The sequence below is a fragment of the Dasypus novemcinctus genome, chromosome 13 (assembly GCF_030445035.2).
Source record: "Dasypus novemcinctus isolate mDasNov1 chromosome 13, mDasNov1.1.hap2, whole genome shotgun sequence".
NCBI lineage: Eukaryota > Metazoa > Chordata > Mammalia > Cingulata > Dasypodidae > Dasypus > Dasypus novemcinctus.
Window position 1 is genome coordinate 45,524,524 of NC_080685.1, and position 7,956 is coordinate 45,532,479.

The following is a 7,956-nucleotide window of genomic DNA, read 5'->3' on the forward strand; positions in this document are numbered from 1 at the left end:
TGTACGAGAAGAATCGCAGAACGAGACCGACCAGGAAGCACGGCGAGGGGGCGGGGCGAGGCTGAAGGAAGGCGCCGGGAGCGCCTCTTCCGAGAACGGCTCGTTGGTCTAGGGGTATGATTCTCGCTTCGGGTGCGAGAGGTCCCGGGTTCAAATCCCGGACGAGCCCGGCTTATTTTCTCGAACCTCTCACATGAACTGTTGTGTTTTTTTTTCCCTTCCTCTTTCACATAGTACATTTAAAGATTTAAATAAAACTGTTTTGATCCCGTGAACTTGAACGTGAACTTGAACGTTGATTCTCTTAATTTGGTGACGCAAGGGACCGGGTGAGATCAATGCCTGCAATATATGCTTGCTGTACGTAGGAGGCATCAAAATTGCTTTGTAACATTTAAAACACACGCACTTGGAAAAGAGACGCCCCTTGCGGAATACAGGGCACCCTCTGAAGCCTCCAAACATGAACAAGGGATGTCGTCGATTAATTGGTCCCAGGTTCGGGAATAAACGTTTCCGCGAGAAAGGGGTGCACCTTCCTCTTACCGGAAGGCGTCTCCAGCACCGCTGTGCAGATGGACGTGTACTGGCATGTGCATGTTCAAAGCACATCGATAGGTAACTAAGAAGAGAAATTTGGCTATGTCCCTAACACACACGCTTGCTCCAGGAATTGACTTGTGGTGACAGCGTTTTTATAAAAGTTTATTAGCAAACTTTTTACATTTTCATGTTACTTCTGTTAATGGTATTTAAATTTAAACCGTGCTTTAAGTTCGAAAAAGTATACATTTTCTGTTTTGCTCTTTTGTAGTTATTACATTTGTGTTTATTACAGTTATTGACCTAGTAAAAAAAATTAATTCACTTGAAATATTTAATATAGGAGCTGGGAAAACAGGGCTCGTCCGGGATTTGAACCCGGGACCTCTCGCACCCTAAGCGAGAATCATACCCCTAGACCAACGAGCCAAGACATCATTTTTATTTTCAGTATAATGAAAGAATATTTTATTACTTAGTCCCACACTCCCGAGTGATGTATATCTATGTTTTTATACCTTTTGAGTGTTTTTGCATTCTGCTGATAACATTTTAGATTTTCCTTCTTTTTTGCTGTTTGAAAGGCAATGACCCATAAGAAAGAAATGGTGTCAGTCATCACCAGGGTAATAGTTACCTCTTATTTTGAAAACTGTAACACTATTTATATTCATGGCTAATAAATTCTGATGAGTGTGCAACTTTGTCCTTGTGGCAGATTCCAGGTTCTCCCCCTTACTGAGTTCTGGGTGCTGCATTCTTCCTCTCTCTCACTTTCCAATAACAGTAAAATTGTCAGTTTCTTGCTAATACTTTTTAATCCCAGTGTTCAAAGTTCCACCTTTCAGCCTTGTGAATTCCTTTTGAATAAACCCCCATCTCTGACCTTCCTGGAAAAGGCAACAGCAATGAACTATTCAAAAAGTAAATCAAGAAAACAATTAGATCTACAATAGCAACTAAAATAATAAAATATCTAGTAATAAATTTAACCAAGGATATAAAGGACTTGTACACAAAAAACTATAAAACTTAAAACCATTTCTACAAAATATAAATTCCAATGAACTAAATAAAAACAGAATAGCAGCTAGATACAGTAGAACAAGTATAGAAAAAAAAAAACTATAAAACTTTGCTGAACTTAGACTGAATAAATGGAAAGACATCCTGTGTTCATGGATTGGAAGGTTTAATATTAAGACATTAACATTACCCAAAGCACTTTACAAACTCAATGCAACTAAAATTCCAACCGTTTTTTTTTGCAGGGATGAGAAGCCAATCATCAAATTCTTATGGAAGTGCATCAGGGGCCCCAAATGCCAAAAACATCTTGAAAAGGAAGAACAAGGTTGGAAGACTCACACTTCTTGGTTTCAAAATTTATTATAAATCACAGTAATTGAAATAGCACTGTTCTGACCCAAGGACAGACATATAGACCGATGGAATAGAATTGAGAGTTCAGAAATAAGGGAATATCTTCAGGACCTTGTATTAGGTAATGGATTTTAGACCTTACACAAAAAAGCATAAACAGTAAAAGGAAAAATAGATAAACAGGACTTCATCAAAATTAAAAGCTTTTGTGCTTCAAAGAACATTATCAGGAAAGTGAAAAGACAACCTACAGAATGGGAGAAAATATTTGAAAACCTTATATCTGATAAGGGTTAAATATCCAAAATATACAAAGAACTACAACCTAACAACAAAAGAACAAATGACTCAATTTAAAAACGGGCCAAGGTGTCTCATTCTGCAGCATGTTCACGGTCTGTGTCTCAACTGTGTACTTTTCTTGTTTTCGTGTTTCTCTTTTTTTTTTTTTAATTTATTTATCTCCTCTTCCCCCCAGTTGTCTGCTCTCTGTGTCCATTTGCTGTGTGTTCTTCTGCATCTGCTTGTATTATCAGGCAGCACTGGGAAAATTTATCTCATTTTTGTTGCGTCATCTTGCTACTACGACAGTTGTCCATGTGTGTGGCACCACTCCTGGGTGGGCTGCACTTTGTTCACACTGGGCGGCTCTCCTTGTAGGGCACACGCCTTCCATGTGGGGCACCCCTTCGTGGGGGAAACCCCTACATGGCATAGTACTCCTTGCGTGTGGCAGCACTGCATGTGGGCCAGCTCACCACATGAGCCAGGAGGCCCTGGGTATTGAACACTGGACCTCCTATATGGTAGCTGGACACTCTATCAGTTGAGCCAAATCTGCTTCCCTTATGTTTCTTAATAAACTCTTCGCTCCCTTTCCTAAAAAAAAAAAAAAAGGAAAATAAAAGAAGAAAAGGGCCAAGGACTTGAACAGACATTTCTCTGAAGAAGATATACACCTGGCCAATTAGCACATGAAAAGAATGAAAAGATGCCCCATATCATCAGTCATTAGAGAAATGCAAATCAAAACCACAATGAGGGAAGTGGACTTGGCCCAGTGGTTAGGGCATCCATCTACCACATGGGAGGTCTGCGGTTCAAACCCCGGGCCTCCTTGACCCATGTGGAGCTGGCCCATCAGCAGTGCTAATGCGTGCAAGGAGTGCCCTGCCACCCAGGGATGTCCCCCGCGTAGGGGAGCTCCATGCTTAAGGAGTGTGCCCCATAAGGAGAGCCACCCAACGCGAAAGAAAGTGCAGCCTGCCCAGGAATGGGACTGCGCACACGGAGAGCTGGCAGAACAAAACGACGCAACAAAAAGAGACAGATTCCTGTGCCACTGACAACAACAGAAGCGGACAAATAAGAACACACAGCAAATAGACACAGAGAACAACTGGGGTTGGGGGGAAGGGGAGAGAAATAAATAAATAAATAAGTTTTTTTTTTTTAAACCACAATGAGATACCATTTCATATCCATAAGAATTGACTATGTATTTTTTAAAAATAGGTGTTGGTAAGGAAGCAGAGACAGAGGAACCCTCATGCATTGTTGATAGGAATGGAAAATGGTGCAGACATTGTGGAAAACAGCTTGATAGTTCCTCAGAAATTAAGTTTAGAATTACCATATGACCCAGCAATCCCACGTCTAGGAATATACCCCAAAAAATTGAAAGCAGGGACTCAAACAGACACCTGTACACCAATGTTCATAGCAACATTAGTCACAATAGCCAAAAAGTGGAAGCAATCCAAGTATCCAATAACGAATGAATAGATAAATAAAATGTGTTATACACTCATGAGGGAATATTATTCAGCTGTGAAAAGGAATGACCCTTAAAGACCTTATGTTGAGTGAAATAAGCCAGACACCAAAGGACAAATATTCATGTTTCCACTTATATGAAATAACTAATATATGCAAATATATAGATACAGAAAGTAGATTATGGTTTACCAGGGGTGGAAAAAGGGGGGATTAATTTTTAATGGGTACAGAGATTCTGCCTGGGGTGATGGAAAAGTTTATGTAGTGGATGGTGGTGATGGTAGCACAACAGTGTGAGTGCAGTTAATATCACAGAATTGTATACTTGCAAGTGGTTAAAATGTAAAACTTCATATTGTTTATATGTTACCAAAATAAACATTTTAAAAAATTATATTTGGTATATAACTGGTTTGCTGTCTTGTCTCCCGTAATTCTAATTTCTTGGAGGCCAGGACACCAATACCAGTACTTATTTCTACTATATAATTTACAATGAATTGCATAATTGCATCCAATTGTTCCAACTTCATTGATTAGATAAAGAAACCATGGCTTCTTTACTATATTTTAAATTCTTAAATATTTAACACCTAGGTTTATATTAACAAAGCTGGTACCTAATGAATAATTGCTGAATGACTGCAATGTGTTCCAAATTCCTTAGCAATAAAAATTTTGGTACTTGGACAATCAGTTGTGAATTGTCACCCTAGCAAATATCCACTCAGTTAGGAAACAACTTGAGTAAACAGGATGTCTGTCGTAAACAAACCCATTCATTTATTTCATTTCCTGCTATGCTTTTCATTCATTCATTCATTGATCATTATTTCGTTCGATTGCTCATTTATTTAACAAACGTTTAGCAAGGATAAGGTGCCAGACATTGAACTGTCGGCTTTCTTCCTACGGTTTGACACCAGTAAATTATAGTTTTGATTCCTAACAGTCAGTCTCAGCCCTTCTTTGTTTTATTTGAAACTGCCCTAACTTGAGTCTTCAGTTCTTCTTAGCGCTCAAGGCAGGGAGGACAAGAATATCTTTTAAAATGTTAATGAGCTCTAACTACCAGGATAGCCTAGTCATCAAAACCTAACTGGAAAAAAAAATAATGCCCTGGACACTTATGAAATTTATATTCCTTCCTAGAAAGAAATGCAACTTGTTAGGTAAAATATTGTAACCACTTTGTATGCTGAAAATTCTCATTCTCCACAAGTTATTAAGAGGCCTCTGTGCTGTCCTCCCCCACACGAATGTACTATGGTTATTATCATGTTAGGTTTTTTTCCTTACTCCTGCTTCTCTCTTGTGATTGAAAATGAGTTTGTCTTTTACTCTGCAGGCTCCACCAGCGTATCTCATTTGCCCTCACAGTAACTGTGCAGGAAGACTGAAGTCAACAAAACTCAGTATCAATTTACTAATTTAGAGTGGGAAATATCCCTTTCTCAGTGGGAGGAATGCCTGTGACTCCTCTCCAGCGCACATTCTTCCTGGAATTAGGTCCTTATGAGCACGTTTGCAGGGCAAAAGGAGACAGAATCTTGAGGAACATTTTATTCTGGCCATGGTAAATGAAGAAGTCTAGTGCAAGTTTCTATAACAAGTAACACCTTCCTCTTAAGGACTCCTTTATTCTTTTATGGTAAGTGGTGGGGCCTGGAAAGTTCCATTTATTCTTTTTTTTAAAAAAAAAAAACAACGTTACTGAGATATATTTACTTTGTTTCCCCAACTTGGTGTCTCTGTGTCCAAGAACTCCAATGGCCAGACTTTCCAAAATTTCTAGCAAAGATTAAACCCTTCTGGATTGAGATATTCTTTCCATAGAAATGTTAATGAAGCTGATTTGGCTTCAGGTAAGTCTTTCTCCCGGTGGCGGTGGCGGGGATTCAACTTTGTCTCTATTTGTTCATCCTTAACAAATTCTCATTGTACCTGGAATGTCTTGCTATTATCATGCACAGATCACTGAGTTCATATTTCCCTCTGGCAACTGATCTTAAAGATGAAGAGGTGAAGGAAACCCCACAAGGGTCCCTCTGGGTTCTTGCCTGGAGCAGATGCAGTGGAGTCCACACCCGAACAGTCAGGAGAGAAACGTCTGGCAGAAGGACAGGAGACAGGGGTGTCTCAAATCTGCCTTCCCCAAACAAGGGGGAGCAGGAGTTTTTATGGATTCAAACAGGGGAGGGTGGAGTGGTTGCCGTCACAATGGTAAGTATACGCAAGGATGAGCCTGGTTCTGAAACACCATAAACAAAGGGTAAGGTCAGTCCAGGGAGGTTCAGTAATTTAGGTATTAACTTCTTGATAGTCTCAATACACAGGAAAAGTAAGAAAAAGCATCTGTATATAATGTTTCAGTAATCATAATCACTTGTTAACTCTTAACTCTTGCTTATAATTTCAGGCTTTGTTTTTCCTTCACAAGCTGGGCACTTTTGTTTATCAACTAAGCAACTAAAACTATTTTAACATTAGGTTTTGGAGGACAGGACTGCCCCAGTCAAGACCCTGATGTTTGCAGAAACCAAAACCAAGCTGGGTTTGGATTTAAATTGCTGTGGTTCAGAGGGAGGGAATGATTTAAGCAAAACTCAGACTACTTCTTGAGCTTTTCCTGGCCAGCAAGGGAAGACTTCTCTACCCCTCTGGTGACCGTGTCCACAAAACCTAGCAAGTATTTGAACTTTCTTGACGCTTTGACCATTTCAGTGAAGTTAAGTTAATCTGAGGAGTGAAGAGCACTGTGGGTTGTCCCAAGGTAACCTTCAGGTTCTTGATCACAAGTGTCTGTCACAGTCTTTAGGCAAACTGGCCACCCTTTGACTATTATTGGATTTGTTCAGACAAGCCACTGGTGGAGTACTGTTTTCAAAAGTTTGGCTTAGAACTCCTAGCAACTCCTTGGCGCTCATGTACAAGCTTGCCCAGAAAGGATGGGACATTCTTGACGTTTCCCCGATTCCCTTTCTAGTGGAATGCAATAGAAGGTTATCTTTTACGTAGCTGCGGCTCTACTTCCCCTCCGGCTGAACGCTCTTTCAGACGTGGTGGAGTGTTCCGCAGTCTCACCTTGACTTCCCATGCTTCAGCTGCGCGTGCTGCGGGTCCCCTCACGCGCATACTTGGTGCTTTATTCTTCGGGCACTCCAAACCTCTTGGTATTTTGAGCCTTCTCCGCCACCCGGGACACCCTCACAAGGAGGTGGGGGAGCAGAGGGGTTTAGGAGCGAGTCCAGCACTTCATCAAAAGGGCTGCTTTCCTTCCTCTGGCTTTTTACCTGAACCAACCCTTGCTAACTAACATTACTCCATGTCCAGACATTAACATTGTTGTTTATCATTGTTAGCTAAGGCCATAAAACATTGTGCATGAAGTATTTTTATTCCATTTATCTCATATTTTGATCTACTCTAGTCAGTTAGATCCATTATCAGTTTTATTCACTTTTTAATAGAAACCTGATTTTTCTTTAACTTTTTAATTTGGGGTGGTCTTTTAGAATTAATGCTGCCTCTTCAGCACTTTTAGAGGTGACTGACTAGCTCTGAGTTCCAGATGTTATACAGGCACTTAAAAATTCTAGGGAGCTATTAGGTTATACACAAAAAATAAAGCATCTCAGGATTTAGCAATAACAAGTAGAGATCAGAGCCCAGGAATAAATGTGACTGCTGCAAGAGCTTATAGTCTAGACCCTAATTTCCTTATGAGTTATTTTAAATAAAACTGTTTCTAGAGATCAGTAACTATAGACCAGAGTAGAAATTTTGTTTCATTTTATTTTTACATTTGTGCTAAGTTTATGTGGTTTTTTTTTTTTTTAAGATTTGTTTATTTCTTTCTTTCCCCTTCCCCACCACCCCTGCCCCAGTTGTCTGTTCTGTGTGTCTCTATTTGCTGAGTCTTCTTCTTTATCCACTTCTGTTGTTGTCAGCGGCACAGGAATCTGTGTTTCTTTTGGTTGCTTCATCTCGTTCTGTCAGCTCTCCCTGTGGGAGGTTTACGGGGTGCACTCCTTGCGCGTGGGGCTCCCCTACGCCGGGACACGCCTGCGTGGCACAGCACTCCTTGTGCCCATCAGCACTGATGATGGGCCAGCACCACATGGGTCAAGGAGGCCCGGGGTTTGAACTACCGGCCTCCCACGTGGTAGACTGACGCCCTGACCACTGGGCCAAGTCCACTTCCCAAGATTACGTTAATCAGCAGGGAAAACACAATTTATAGACCTGCCT

At 40.6% G+C, this 7,956-nt stretch overlaps 2 non-coding genes across 2 annotated transcripts; one reads left to right on the forward strand and one right to left on the reverse strand.

Moving 5' to 3' along the window:
- Positions 1-97: 97 nt before the first annotated feature.
- TRNAP-CGG (transfer RNA proline (anticodon CGG)) lies at positions 98-169 on the forward strand. The gene has a single exon. It is a non-coding gene; the product is annotated as a tRNA-Pro (tRNA).
- Positions 170-900: 731 nt separating this feature from the next.
- On the reverse strand, positions 901-972 carry TRNAP-AGG (transfer RNA proline (anticodon AGG)). The gene has a single exon. It is a non-coding gene; the product is annotated as a tRNA-Pro (tRNA).
- Between the last annotated feature and the right edge of the window lie 6,984 nt (positions 973-7,956).